The 15572-nt window shown below is 39.2% G+C and overlaps 1 long non-coding RNA gene across 1 annotated transcript; it reads left to right on the plus strand.

Annotated features, from left to right (window-relative positions):
* The first annotated feature begins 7254 nt into the window (after positions 1 to 7254).
* On the plus strand, positions 7255 to 7757 carry LOC149630058 (uncharacterized). The gene is made up of 3 exons (XR_016374315.1): positions 7255 to 7369; positions 7474 to 7599; positions 7671 to 7757. It is a non-coding gene; the product is annotated as an uncharacterized LOC149630058 (long non-coding RNA).
* The last annotated feature ends 7815 nt before the right edge of the window (positions 7758 to 15572 follow it).

Genomic DNA, 15572 nt, shown 5'->3' on the forward strand with positions numbered 1-15572 from the left:
CGACTAAGACCCATAGTACAAGATCACTATGCGGTTGGCGTGGCAATTAGAGTAATAAATATTTATTTTAGCTATTTAAATTCTTTTTGTTATGGGCATGGCTATGGGCATGGTTACGGTATCGCTAACACAATAACCGTGACGTCACGCTTTACACCGGACGTATATGTCCGTGTCTGTCTGGCGGGAACCGTGTTTGCAGTTAGCGAATCAGAGCAAAGGTGTTCCCAAGATCAAATATATATCGCACTAAATCATGTCATATCCACTGACAGCTTAGTTAAGTCGTCCATTTCACAGAGACACCACCATCTATCCTTATTGGCACCAATCTGTACTTAGCGGCTTCATACAACAGCATCTTCTGGTCTTTGACTATACCACATATAGTATCGTTGGGGATAAGATATACGCGGCGATCAGTAGCCTCGCATGGCGAGGCTTCCTCCAAAGGTTACACAGAATGTGCTTTTTACTATCAGGTTTTTGGAATAAGCCGCTTTATATACACCAATTTTCAAACAATCGCAAATAAAGCACACGCTAGATGTCGAACATCCAAAATAGCAAAGTTTCAATTGATGTTAGGACTAAAGTTTCTTAAAAAGATTTAACTACAAATAATTTAAAAAAAGGATGAAAATAATATTTATTATATTTATTAAGTTGTTGAAGAAAAACCTCTTTTAACTGAAAGTTCCCTAATCGGACGAGTAATGAAGATTTTAAGTAGTGATAAAATGTTCATTTTAGCACTTCAACGGGTGCAACGGCTAATATGTGAAACCTTTATAACCTTTTCTATAACATTAGAATATTTCATTATTTCACTTTTAACATCAATGCAGAACCACTTAACGTCGATAAATAGCAAAAATCACACACTTAACACCTTAAATAGGAAGTCTTAAAAGACTATTTGTTTCTAATTGATGTTGTCAAGAATAAAACAAATGCGAAGATTTCTCGCCTTGCAAAAAGAATGGAGAAAAACGGAATTTTCCTAAAAGATTTTAAAGAGCAAACAAGACTTTTCGCCAGTGGAGTTGGAGCATTGATCATAGGCGACTACATTATGTTTGATTTTCTCTTGGACCAAATAGATGAAATAGAAAAATTTAACAGGAAAGTTTACATTGGGAAAGAGAATGTTTTACCAACAATCGGTTATGCCCTATTCAGCAAAAGACTTCCTTTAATTGTTCGTGAACGAATGAATTACTTGTGAGTTAAAAATAAAATTGCATACTAGAGCCAATAGGATACAGTTAAAGTTACTCGAAAAATTCCTCAAAGGAGGTGTTGCATACTTTTTTAAAGATAATGGTTGCGGTGTAGTCCTGGATTAGCTTAACAATTTCCTACTTAAAATAACGAGCGGAACATATATATGTACGCGATCGTTTGAAATTTTAATCAAAATCAACCTTTTTAATCGATTCTTATTTCAAGTCTAAAAAGAGTTTACAATTGCGACAGATTCTAATATCATTTTATAATAACAGAATTATTCTCTATTTCAAATATCAAACGTTTCCATCATATTATGCGAAATAAGGGCTTAAATATCCAGAAAAGTCAATTCCTATTTTGCGGTGACCTCGTTCCTATTGTTCCGTTCTATTGTTAATTTTATTTTAAAAAAATTAATAAAGTGGCTCAAACCAGGGATAGATTTAATTTTAGAAGTAGGAATGGAGAACAGAGTAATTTGGGTGCGCATCAAAGTCCCGGACCCCATTCCGCGGTACGGGGTGGGGAATGAAAGAAGAGGCAGGTCATAGCGACAGAGGCAAAAAGGAATTTCGTATTTTTCGCCGTCCCCGTCAGCAACGTCATCAAAACATAGTTTAAGTGAGCAGCCAATAAGACAATTTAAACTTTTCGTTTCGTGTTGGAGGGAGGAGCTCCATACTGGTCTATAAGTCTCAATGAAGTAATTACTAACCGTTCTCCATTCCTACTTCTAAAATTAAATCTATCCCTGCTCAAACTTTATTTCGGGAAACATTGAATATCTCAATTCATAAAACTATCAAGGGTGCATGAACCATTTTCATATTGTTTCAGAATTTTACTGTTTGACGAGACGAGACAATCCGAACCGAGGAAAAGACGTGATGCTTTGAGATTTAGAAAAATACTGCTTTTAGGAAAGTCTTCTCTTCAGGAGGTTGGACCGCTGTCCGTTCAATTTCTTGCCAACGTTTTTGGGATCATTGCATGGGGACTTCCTTTGTCATTGCTGGTGTTGTTTTGCGAAATTATCGTTAACGCAATTTACTTGTCGAAGCAGAAGAAAACAATCCCACGCCTTTTCGTACGTCGATAAAAGTTGCACCGGTTTTTCTTTTTAAATATTCTTGTCAGATCCTGGCTCAACGCCATTAAACAATTTATGGACCTCGATAATATAATGCACAATGAATTTGACGAATGTTTTCAGAAAAATATCTCATGAACCTTTTCTCATTGTAAATCGCAGTTATATAATTTATCAACGTAAGTATTTAATCATACAGGGTGTTTCTGAAAAGTCCATCACAAATTAAGGGGCGTGTTTATGGGACCAAACTGAGCGGAAAGTACCAAAGAACATGGGGTGTACAACATTTTGTTACGGAGATATGGCCTTCCAAACATTCGCCCCTAAAACAAGGAAATATCCAAAAATGAGGAGTAACACTTAAGACCGACTAACCAGCTTGTTTAAAATTACTAGACAATTTCAATAGCCTTTAATCGAACAATTGATTTCTACCTTTACTAATCAGAAGCGTATAAATGAGTAGAAGTATGCCTACGGTGGTAATGTAAAATTAATCCCAAGTGACATGATGTTTCAAGATCTTCCCAGCACCAAGTAAAATGGTTCTGATGGAAGGGACTTTTATTAGCACAGCGTAAACAACGTTATTTTCAGGAATTAGTCCAAATGTCCACGGGCGGCATTACAAAAACGAGGCAGTCTTTCGAATGATACTTGGACATGTTGGAAGATCCCTGGCTTGTTCCTGTTATCTCAAACCGTAAAAAGCTACGCAAATCTTCATCATCACGGACAACACTCTTGTACGTTAGGTATGACCTTGAGAAAACCTAAAAGGACATCTCGAATGTATTTGAAAAACCCATCTCCAATTAAGGGGCGTGTTGTTTGTTTCCAACAGAGTAAACTCGCCCAGAGAACAATTACAATGCAGAGCCACGTTTCGGCGTTAATGGCCCACAAAGGTGGTCCCAAAAACAAGAACAAACTTTAATTTGTTTCGTTCAGTAAGTTTTTCATGTGTCATAGATAAAACGCCATGATTAATGCACGAAGAAAATGAATTTATTGACAAGTTTTAACATTTAATTGCAACTAGTTACAAAAATTGTTCAAAGTGTTCACCACCCGCGTTAAGGCACACATTAGCACGTCTTACAAATGATTCCCTTACACGTTGAAAAATGCCTGGAGTTTCGCGAATTGTTTGACAGCCGTGAATTATTCGTCGACGTAGCTCTTCAACATCGGGCACTTCAGTCTGATAAACTAAGTCTTTCAGGTGGCCCCAAAGAAAGAAATCACAAGGGTTCAGATCGGGTGATCGAGCAGGCCACTCCACAGGTCCACCTCGACCTAACCACCGCAAAGGGAAGGTCGCGTTAAGATAATTTCGGACCGCGATGCTGAAATGTGGTGGTGCACCATCGTGCATGAACCACATTCTGTTTACCAAACCTAAGGGTACGTCTTCGAGTAGTTCCGGTAAATCGTCCCGTAAGAACTGCAAGTAAGCCACACCGTTTAACCTGGGCTCTAGGAAATATGGCCCAATTAAATTGTCACCCACAATACCACACCACACGTTTAAACTGAATTGTACTTGGTGACTTCTAACGCAAGTTGCGTGGGGGTTTAGCTGGGACCATTGATGTTTATTATGTAAGTTAATAATACCATCCCGTGAAAAGTTAGCTTCGTCAGTAACCAACAAATCCCGTGGGAAATCGATATCGTTTACTTTAGCCAGAAACCACTGACAAAACGCCGTGCGTCGTGGGTAGTCCGCTGGATTCAAACCTTGAACTTTTTGAACATGGAAAGGATGAAACCGGTGGCTTCTGAGGATTTTCCACACGAGCGTGTGGTTTACGCCTAATCGGCGACCAACTTGGCGGGTACTTGATTCAGGCTCGTCCTCGAAAATGGTGAGAACTTCGTCTTCTACGGCCTCTGGGATGGCTCTCGCTCTAGGTTGAGGTCCAGCCGGTTGGATTCGTCCATCTTGCCTCAAACGTCTGTCCACAGCCTCGAACGTCAGTCGATTTGGTAGTCGCCTCTGCGGAAATCTTTCCTGATACAAGCGTACAGCTGCAGCGGCATTCCCCTCGGCTAGTCCATACATTAGGTGCATATCCGCATATTCGGCATTTGTGAAGAAAGGCATTGTAACAGACTTCGTTGAATTATGAGTTTAATAAAACAAACACATGTACGTGAAACCTCTTTTATTCCTTTCTTAAAAAACATAGTGCTCTGTTTTAGTGCTCTGTTTTTTAAGAATAGGCGAAGTTCTCACTATTTTCGAGGACAATCCAAAAACAAGCAGCCGCCAATTGGTTTGCTGATTAAGAAAAAACCACACGCAACTTGCGTTAGAATTCACAAAGTACAATTCAGCTTAAACGTGTGGTGTAGTATTGTGGGTGACAATTTAATTGGGCCATATTTCCTAGAGCCCAGGTTAAACGGTGTGGCTTACTTGTAGTTCTTACGGGACGATTTACCAGAACTACTCGAAGACGTACCCTTAGGTTTAATAAACAGAATGTGGTTCATGCACGATGGTGCACCACCACATTTCAGCATCGCGGTCCGAAAACTTGTCAATAACATTTTCTTTGTGCATTAATCATGGCGTTTTATCTATGACACATGAAACACTTACTGAACGAAACAAATTAAAGTTTGTTCTTTTGTTTGGGACCACCTTTGTGGGCCATTAACGCCGAAACGTGGCTCTGCATTGTAATTGTTCTCTGGGCGAGTTTACTCTGTTGGAAACAAACAACACGCCCCTTAATTGGAGATGGGTTTTTCAAATACATTCGAGATGTCCTTTTAGGTTTTCTCAAGGTCATACCTAACGTACAAGAGTGTTGTCCGTGATGATGAAGATTTGCGTAGCTTTTTACGGTTTGAGATAACAGGAACAAGCCAGGGATCTTCCAACATGTCCAAGTATCATTCGAAAGACTGCCTCGTTTTTGTAATGCCGCCCGTGGACATTTGGACTAATTCCTGAAAATAACGTTGTTTACGCTGTGCTAATAAAAGTCCCTTCAATCAGAACCATTTTACTTGGTGCTGGGAAGATCTTGAAACATCATGTCACTTGGGATTAATTTTACATTACCACCGTAGGCATACTTCTACTCATTTATACGCTTCTGATTAGTAAAGGTAGAAATCAATTGTTCGATTAAAGGCTATTGAAATTGTCTAGTAATTTTAAACAAGCTGGTTAGTCGGTCTTAAGTGTTACTCCTCATTTTTGGATATTTCCTTGTTTTAGGGGCGAATGTTTGGAAGGCCATATCTCCGTAACAAAATGTTGTACACCCCATGTTCTTTGGTACTTTCCGCTCAGTTTGGTCCCATAAACACGCCCCTTAATTTGTGATGGACTTTTCAGAAACACCCTGTATATTGTACAGTAATTTTTCCCTGTTCTACATGCAGTATCCACGTAAACATAATGGAAATGACCTCTAAGTACCTATGTCTGCCTACACTCCATTTCACCCCAAAACCTGCAGCCGTATTCAGCTGAAAACTCACTAATACGACCACGCCCCCTCGGCGTATTAGTGGGTCACATGATATCCTGGCAATGTTAATCCAACGGCAATGATTGGAGACCTGCTCTAGTCGCCGCCAGGCGCCGCACGAGGTGGTGCGAAGTGCGCATGCGTAGTACTCAAGATTAGTGTTGACGATAATGTAATTTTTTTCCTAAACCCGTCACGTGTTGTGCACGTAGACGAACACTGATAACAAGGAAGATGTTATTGGTGGATTTTGTAAACCTCTCTTCAGCAACGGCAGTGCCAACAGCGGGGAGGTTAAGAGCACCATACGCCGGAATATGACGAATTTGGAGGTAAAATATATGAGAAATGGTGCCGTTGGCCCCTCCGTCGTGGCAACATCTCCACAAGCGTCTGCTCTTAACATTCTCATATTAGTGAGTCGTGAGTTCGTTTAAGCACGTGGTTTAAGCGCGGTTAATCGGATTTCGGTAATAAAATAAAATTGAAACAAATTCATAATAACAACGAATGCTTTTTATTGAATTATATCCCTTTAAAGTCAACTTAAATTGTACAACTCGTGTAATGACATTACTATGGGTTACCACTACAGTATGGCTACTAAGGGCTTGCTTTGTGCAAGGAACAAAAGCTCGAGGCAGATAAGAACTATTTTATGAACCTTGATCAGAAACGACGTATAATGAGAATAACAATATTTAATTCGCAACAACATTCTCCGGTAAGCACAGATGCGATCAAACTCGGGGAACTGATATATTAAATAGTGTAACGCCACTGAACCCCTTCACATCGTCACGTTTCAACAAATGAGGAAGGGTCATAGAGTGCCATGGTTTGTGATGACAGCGGTTATGTTCGTAAGCCGAACTCGATGAAGTGTGGTCCGTGGCGAAACAAATACAAGTAGAAGCATTGCATGGCCAAACTGTGCAATTGCTACTCTGTCGAGAAACATTTATCAGCCAAACACAAGTACATATACACATGTCAAAAGCATGTCCGTAAGATAAGTGTAGTTACCTTCTTTGCGTCCTCTGCTGACACCAGTTGTGGACATACGTTGAATATGTCGCTAATTGCGTTACTACAATGGGAAGCTAAAATATATTTTGTGAAGAAGGCGTGAAATGTGTTGGTTTCTTGTTATTACAATGTCTAACCATAATGAGAGCGTCATACCGATTTGTCTCAGGAGTAGCAGTACACGCCATGTGTGGCACTTAGCGTCACCCGAGAAACACCACTTGGAGGTGGCCACACGTTGTTTCCCATGGGGAGCTTTGTTGATGCAGGTCCCCTTGCCTATTGCAGTCGCTGATTGAGTAGGGGAGTTTTGATGACGCACTTCCCTTTGCCTACTGTGGTCGCAATCGGGTCGGGGAGTTTTGATGACGCAGGTCCCGTTGCCTACTGCGGTCGCAATCAAGTCGGGGAGTTTTGATGACGCAGGTCCCGTTACCTACTGCGGTCGCAATCGAGTCGGGGAGTTTTGATGGCAGGCCCCCTTTCCTACTGCACAGCTCAATGCCTACAAAATATGGGTGTCAGTATCTTACAAACACATCCATTTAATTTAATTAGACGTAGATAAAGCTTCACGTTGAATCACACCTTCCTGTTAAAATGAATTATAACTGGTTTTCGCAGATGTTTATGAGGTGTTGCCGAACACGATAACCAGCCGCTGAAGCCTGCCCATTCGCAGGGGCATCATCGTCGACCTGCATTGCGACAACTGCGTCATTCTTGACAGCACCATCTTCTACGAAAGAGGTACATATTGTTGTACTGATGAGGAGTATGCAAAGAAAGTAACAAGCAATCTCACATACCATTATCCTCAGGCAAGGGTATCTTATTTGCCAAACACATGTTGTGAAGAATGCAACAAGCTGTTATAATGCGGCACACTTTGTCCGGATGGTAGCATAATTTGTCTCCTGAGCCAGCAAGGCAACGAAACCGTGACTTGAGGACGCCGTTAAGGCGCTCGATGACGTTTCGTCCTACATAAACAAACATAAATTTCACAGAAAAAACTATTACCGGCCACACAAGGAAATAATGCACAACCTACCACGAATATGCCGGGTGTTAAATTCCACCTCTGCCGGCGTTTGTGGGCGGTATACTGGCACCATGAGCCACGGTTGTAAGGGGTAGCCTCCATCACCAAGAAGGTAACCATGGGACATGTCCCCTTCAACAAATGCCTCAAACAGCCTGCTATTTCGCCAGATGAATGAGTCATGACCGCTACCAGGCCACCGAGCTGCCACATTCATGATGCGCAATTCGTTGTCGCTGACCTATTGTAAACGAAACATTTTAATGAAAACGGATTTGTTATGAATAAAGCAAAATGTCTCACAAGTTGAACGTTAATGGAGAATGTCCCCTTTCTGTTCCTGTACGCATTACTGTTTGGTGAAAGGCCTTTGATTGGAACATGCGTACAATCAATTGCTCCAATAACGTTTGGTAAGCTGCAGGTGGCCATAAAAGACGCCTATGATCGTAACAATTACAATAAATAAACGTTCCGTTGGAAAGCTAATATCTGAGTAAATTCATACCTTCATAGACCTTACTGACGCCTCATCTGTTGGAAACGATATCAAATCACTTTTGACATTAATTATGGCATTTGTGACCCGTTCAATGCTACGACTGACTGACGCCTGACTCATGCCGTGTTCGTAGTTGCTGGCCAGAGCGTGCTGAAAGGTCCCCGAGCCATAAAACAGCAGTGTTACGAGCACTTTATCCTCCACCCCAATAACATCCACACCACGGTCATGGTCTTTTTCCAATTGCGGCCTAAGAGCTAGGCATAAGGCGCGCACACTTAAAATATCCAAACGATACTGTGAAAGAAATAACTCCTCTTGTAACAAGAACGCATTACGCCTCTGTCGGAGATATTGCTCGTCATCGAAAACGACAGCAATCGCTATGTAGTTAGCTATCTGCGCCATAATTAACACTCTTAACTGATATGAAAGAGTGTACTTTTAATATGTATGTGCGACAAAAAATAAATCTTACTGTTCCCGCTGTAAACTCAATGTAAAATGCTTCCCAGAGCTAAGATGAAACCTATATTTTTTTGGAGGTTTCATTGCGAGTGGGTCAGTGGACCGCGGCAAGGATGTGATTATTCAGGTATCAGGATGTGTATAAGCAGGTGAAGGAAATGAGGTTTACTTGATTTTCATTCACGCGTCTTGCTTTATACAGTGTGCAATCCCGTTGGAAGTGGTTTGCCTTCCCGCACTCATAACAACCTGTTTTTCTTCTCGGCTGAGAGCCTTTAGCTGCATCGCCTTTTTTCTTGCCCGAACCAGCGTAAGCTTGTAGCGCTGGTTGCCGTTCGCCATTATGAGTCTGCTTCTCCATAGAGCCTTCCCGTCTGTTAAATTCTTCAATCAATTTCCCTTTGACTAGCTCTAACGTTAGATCGCTTGCTGGTCTGGTCTCTAATGCCATCACTAGCGTGTCGTAGCTTTCAGGTAAGCTACACAGCAGGAATGCCATCACTAGATTTTCTTGGATGTTTTGTCCTAATCCCCTTAATCTGTCTACGAGATCCAGTAGAGCATCGATATGTGCCTCCATATTTCCAGATTCGCTAAGCTGACTTCTACAAAGCCTCTTTAATAGAAATACCTTGGATGATAAGGTACTTTTCTGGTGGTAGTCCTTTAGAGCTGTCCAAACGGTTTTTGCTGTCGTTTTGTTTCTGATATGCTGCAGTTGATTGTCTTCGACGAGTAAACTAATTGATGCTCTCGCCTTTCCATCTGCCTTTGTCCAAGCATCCGTAACGGGCTCCGGTGCTGCGTCAGATACGACATGCCATAACTCGTCTTTAATCAGGCACATTTCCATTTTAAATTTCCACGTCTGATAATTGTTATTATTCAGTTTTGCGAACTGAACCTTCATTATCTCCGACGCCATTCTTTGTTCTTACTAACAACCCCGCCCTAATTATACTGGGAACAGCTAACCTGATAATCCTTTGATTACTTAGTTTCTGTTTAATTCGTTCAGTATTCTTTACTTTCTTCCGCGTACGAGGCCCATAACCTATTGGAATTATTTCTATTACTTAGGTAATTCCTATGCTAGAAAGAAAAAATACTGGCACAACATGTTAGTGTACAAAAAGGACAAAGAATAAGTTTATTTCCGAAGGTTACAACATATACTGAAATAGCAAGAGTAAAAAATCAATAACAGATATGGGATAAACTGTCGCCATCTATAACGGCTTGTTTGGGCGCGAACTTTAACTTTGTTTCTACAGAGGCATAGCACCTTTGCGAGTTTAAAATAACACTTTAAGAGAGTGCCATATCACTGTTAAGAGTGTCTCATAACACCTTTAAGACTGTCTCATAACACCTTTAAGACTGTCTCATAACACCTTTAGCAATGTTTTAAAAAGGTACCTTACCACCTTTTGGCCAATTTCTTAGTTTTATTCAAGGGATAAAAATATTTTATTTCATGAATACCATAAATAAAATAGGTTTTAATTTCCATTTAATTGAAACAATTAAGTTTTTTCATTGATTTTTTATTGTGTGGATTGACTTTAATACTAAATCAATTAATATTATAAAAATGGTAGACCTCATTCTAGAAACAAGTTATTGAATTTGTAACCCGCAGTATTGTAATTGTCCATGTTTAATTTCAAACGGTGTTTTAAGGGTTAAACACATTTTTAACACTTCTATTTCTTTGTGTGTACGCAGAAAGGTTTGTCCCTAATTTTAACCCGGTGCCCCAAAAGTCCGGAATTGAACCCGGGACCCTCTTTCTGCGAGGCAATGGCGATAATCGCTACGCCACCCCACACAAGGGATAAGGGACGTGCAGTCACGCCCTTACAGTCCCTTGTTTAAAGGTACTGTAAAAGGGTTGGCGTAAAATTGACTTTCTTTTTGAAAATGTAATCCGACGTCAGCAGCTGATGTAAAATGCGTTAAAGGGGAATTATTTGAATCTGTTCCTCACCTCCGGCTAATTTTTCTTGTGATTGGTTGTGAGCCTCCCCTCTCCGGTGTTTCTCCAAACCCCACCCCGAGAGTCCGAGACCCGTTAGCTGCGTTTGCTAGAACCGTCGACCGTAAACTAATAGAAAAGGCGCTGTGATTGGCCCAAGTGTATCACCTGCCGGATAAGACTGAATAATCCTAAAATACAAAAATACCTCAACACTATTTTCGCGGAAAGAAGGAAGGCCTTTCGTTTTGCTTACCCCCAGGGGCTATGACGTTAATATCGACTTTTTCAAAAAAATAAAAACCAACACCTTATATTCGCCGCAAAGTAATGGGTGTTTTTACGGTGTAAAAAAACTTTCTTGGAATATATATTCTATGCCTGTTCACGAGTCGAGCTGAGCGAGCCTTTAAAAAAAATGATCGAGCCGCGAGCCGAGCTGGTTCGGTTAACATATAAATGTATAACAAAAATTGCTACTAACAATGTAAGACTTGAGAACGACTAGAAATGCTATTCCATGTTTAGGAATGTGTGGTTCAGTAAAACCCGCTCGATGAAAAGTGAAGAAATCGTTATATGCCCACGGTGTTTTTAGAGGCGAGAGAAAGCAAATTTTTCCACGCTTTATTTGATGTAAAAATACAACGGAACGCTATTGGTGGAGAGAACCAGAACAAAAAGGAAAGCACTATTTCAGTGGCTAAGCTCGCGAGTCGTAGTAGCTCGATGCCTATCGACTCGGTTCGACCTTCAAAAAGCTCGCCCGTTAATTATTCGAGCCGCCAAAGTGTCGGCTCGGCTCGAACTCGGCTCACTCGTCACGAGCTCGTGAACAGTCCGAGATATTCTCACCTTAAGAAAACGGATAATTCTTGAATTACACATTCTATTCTGGTACATTCTGACACTGCAAACAATGACTGACATCTCGGGAGCCCCTCAGTTTATTGAATTTTTTTGTGATATTTAATTTTCATCATGGATTGCATTTAGTCAGTCGTCACAACCGATAATTTAGTTATAGATTTAAAGCAGTTCAGGAACACTCATTTTAAGTGTCCAGTGGGCATGTCACTAGCGTTCGCTAATTTAATCTGACGATGACTTAATAAAATTAAATGATCCTTAACTTCAAACTTGTACATCATAACACGTACAGGCATTAAAAACTGTCTCTAAGAAGAAATGTGACGCGTGCCACGGCTAGCGCCACAACTGCTTTATTGTGCCCTGTGAAATGTTAAATTTAAAAACAAATTTAAGACTCAGACAAGTTTAGTTCAAATATAGTTAGGATTAACCATCTGAGTTTCGCCACAATTATATTTATTCCTAAATAAAATGAGCAATGTTTTAGGCATATAATAACAGTACTCACCAATAATACATTTTCTCACTATCCATAATTATAAAATATTAATAAACGTTTCACCAAGAAGAGATATACCTATAAGAAGCTTTAAATTCAGCTCCGGTGCTAGCGTGATAGTCGACAATGCCCCTTCATGGGTGGGGGAGGAGGGTGGAAACGGGGGCGGGACTAATCTATGTTTTCCACCATCTATCTCTTTCACCTCTTCGTTAAGCCTTGATTTGGTTTTTGGAACTCACGATTCACAAAATCATTAGTACACTTGAATAGATTTAGAAATAATTATAGCGCGCTTTGCACGTAGGGACACGAATTTTGAAGTTGGGTTCAAAATTTTTAACAAACTAGTTAATGCCAATAAAAGCAATTCGAGTACCGTTTCAACACCGCGGGCAGCCGCCATTTTCTGTTTACGCTGCTCAAGATTTTTTATCTTGTCGTAAAACATCATTCGCGTCTGTATGCCCTACCTCCACGGAATCCAATGTGAAAGCCCAGAGCAATGACGGACATAAAAGGGGTGGGTCTTACTTGTCCACTGACACCGGCGTGAAAGTAGAAACCTAAAATCTGTCCGTTTTATGCCTTCTTATAGGTATATCTCTTCTTGGTTTAGCCCAAATAAAATTTTTGAAACACCTATGAATTCACCTATAAATATTGACTTAGACACCCGAATTAAGAAATTTTGATATATATTTGTAAATAAAAAGGACATTTGGCTAGCGTTCGTAGTGTTTCACACATATGTTATCAATTAAACTATTAAATGACTATATAGCATTTTTAAACCAATTTGATAAATAATTTTTAAAACGTCTTTAATAAATCTTAAAATTAAAAAAAAGGTATGCATTAAACAATATGGTTGTATATGAAACTGAATATGTTAAGAAAGGTTAAGATTTTTCTTTAAGGAGGATTGTAGATTATAGATAAAATTAGTATTCCTCCTGTATATGCTGTAGTATCGATATTTTGAAGTTACGGCAACTTTTGCTGGTGATGTTAAAATGACCTCAAAATTTGTCAGAGAATCAAATACTTGTCATCCAATAATCTTAACATAGGAGAATTGTTGTATAAGTTTTGCATGAAGTTGAGAGTTAAAGAGTTTGTTATGTCGATAAGAGTCGACAGTTACTAAAGAGTTTGTTTTGACCATAAGGGAATTGCCAAATGAAAGTTTCTAAACAAAATGTTGTCATAAGCACCTTCCAAAAAGCCCATTTCAAATTTGTTTCTCATTTCCAAAAATTAAAATATTTTATCTAAAAAAGTAAAAATTCTATAAACATTGGAATGGGGTTTAAGTTCATTCATTCGTCTAAACATTTCTGAATTGCTTCATTCAGATTAGTTTACAGAATTTCTAAAATATAAAATCAGATCGAAATATGCTGAAAATAAGTGTGAGGTTTAAATTAATGTGCATTATTGCATGAATGTTTTTTAAGATTTAAGCCTAATTCACGCGTGCAAAATATTCATGTTTTTTCTGTTTGTATTCATTTGTTTTATATTTTTTGTAAAGTTTGTATTATTAATGTTCCTTGGAAAAACAGCATAGATAGCTTTAGTCGGGTATTGTGTATGAGAAAAATAAGTTTAACTGCTTTAAATAGAATCTTTGACGGATGGGATCGGTTCGCTTGAAAAACAAAGTAATAAAACTAGTTTGTTTGGATAGGACAGTTCAAAGATTCAGGGTATCATATGACTGGCCCGTGCACTGGTAAAACGTTAAAGTTAAGAAAAATAAAAGAGAAAATGAGGGGACAGAATAATAAGGGTAAAGGCCGATGCTCTGGCCATAAATGCAATTTGGTAAAAACAAAACTGAACATTGAACATGGGAGTGGAAAATATAAATGGATCTTTGAGATCTTGCAAAAAGCCATGAGTCATCACTTGGACATAAGAGAAAAATCAGTTGGTTATGGGCTATCAAAGAAGCTAGAAGTCCTTAGATGGACTTAAGAAAATAAAAAGTTGGTTATGGGCTAGCGAAGAAGCTAGAAGTCCTTAGATGGACATAAGAAAATAAAAAGTTGGTTATGGGCTTGCAAAGAAGCTAGAAGCCTTTATTAGATGGATATAAGAAAATTGAATGTTGTTAGCTAGCAACGAAGCAAGAATCTTATTTTTCTGGCAATAAATTTCAAAAATTTATTTATCTCGGCGTTTCGACCACAATTCCATTCCCCGAAAACATTTTATCATTAGATTAATTACTTTTGAAAGAGTACGTGTATGACATTTCATTTTAAAAGGAGCCTAAAAACGTTACATGCTCAATCGTGCCCCGCACGGTTCTCAGTGGAACATTTTGATTATTCTAAAACCAATGGCAGCAAATTCAATAGACACAGTAAGATTTTTACTCGTGGTTATGCAATATGATGTAATATCAAGTGTACTTAGTCAACAGTTATACTGTTCTTTCTCATAGTTCAGGGCATGAACAGTGTTACTCCCCTTAGTCTTAAAAATAGAAGGTAGTTCTCATAGAATTGGACTACGTAGTAGCATTTAGCAATAGCCTTCGGTAGAGACGTTACAAGGTACACTGGGAGAGTTCAGTGCCGCAGGTCGCACATGATGATATTGCAACTCCAGCATACATCAATTATCCCTGGTCGTACTAGTACTGGGTTAAGCTCTAGTTTGTTCAGGACTTGTTAGTCTCGAAAGGATTATATAATGAATGGTGCTTGTAACTGGTTTTGGTCATGGCTAAACAAACCGCTATAGGAAGCTAACAACTGGCTACGCGGAAGATATAGCCTGACGTCACGCAGCGCCCCTGGTATTTTTGCGCGTAGAATACTGTTTACAATTAATAGGGGGGATGACACCCCAGTAAGAGATAGAAGGGTTCGACGTTTCAGGGTCAGAACTGTTAGCTCCCTATTAGAGTTTTTATTGTTTTAAAGCTTAGTTTGACACGTTATCTATCGAAAGTAATTAATGTGATCATAAAATGTTTTCGAGGAATGGAATTGTGGTCGAAAAGCCGAGATAAGTTATTTCAAAGGAAAACGGTAATGGAACGTTGTTTCTTCTTAAGTATGCCATTAAGTTTCAATGAAAAAGAAAAATTAATATCTGAACCTTCAATCAAGTGATAAACTCAGTCTTATCGATACTTTTTTAAGACTTGGTTCTAGTCAAGACATTTTTTATTAAATATATCTGCTACTTCAATCTGAATTGTTTATTAATTTATTTTTATGTTAACTAGGCGCTGAATTTTACCCATTATTTCATCGCGTATTCCCCTATAAAATATAATCAGCGATATTATATAATTTCAGATGGAGGCTCACCAGAAATTAATAAAAACTGTCTTTGT

This window comes from Phalangium opilio, unplaced genomic scaffold, assembly GCF_054372755.1.
Source record: "Phalangium opilio isolate 3A_F unplaced genomic scaffold, DU_Popi_V2 ptg000104l_1, whole genome shotgun sequence".
In the NCBI taxonomy this organism is placed as follows: Eukaryota; Metazoa; Arthropoda; class Arachnida; order Opiliones; family Phalangiidae; genus Phalangium; species Phalangium opilio.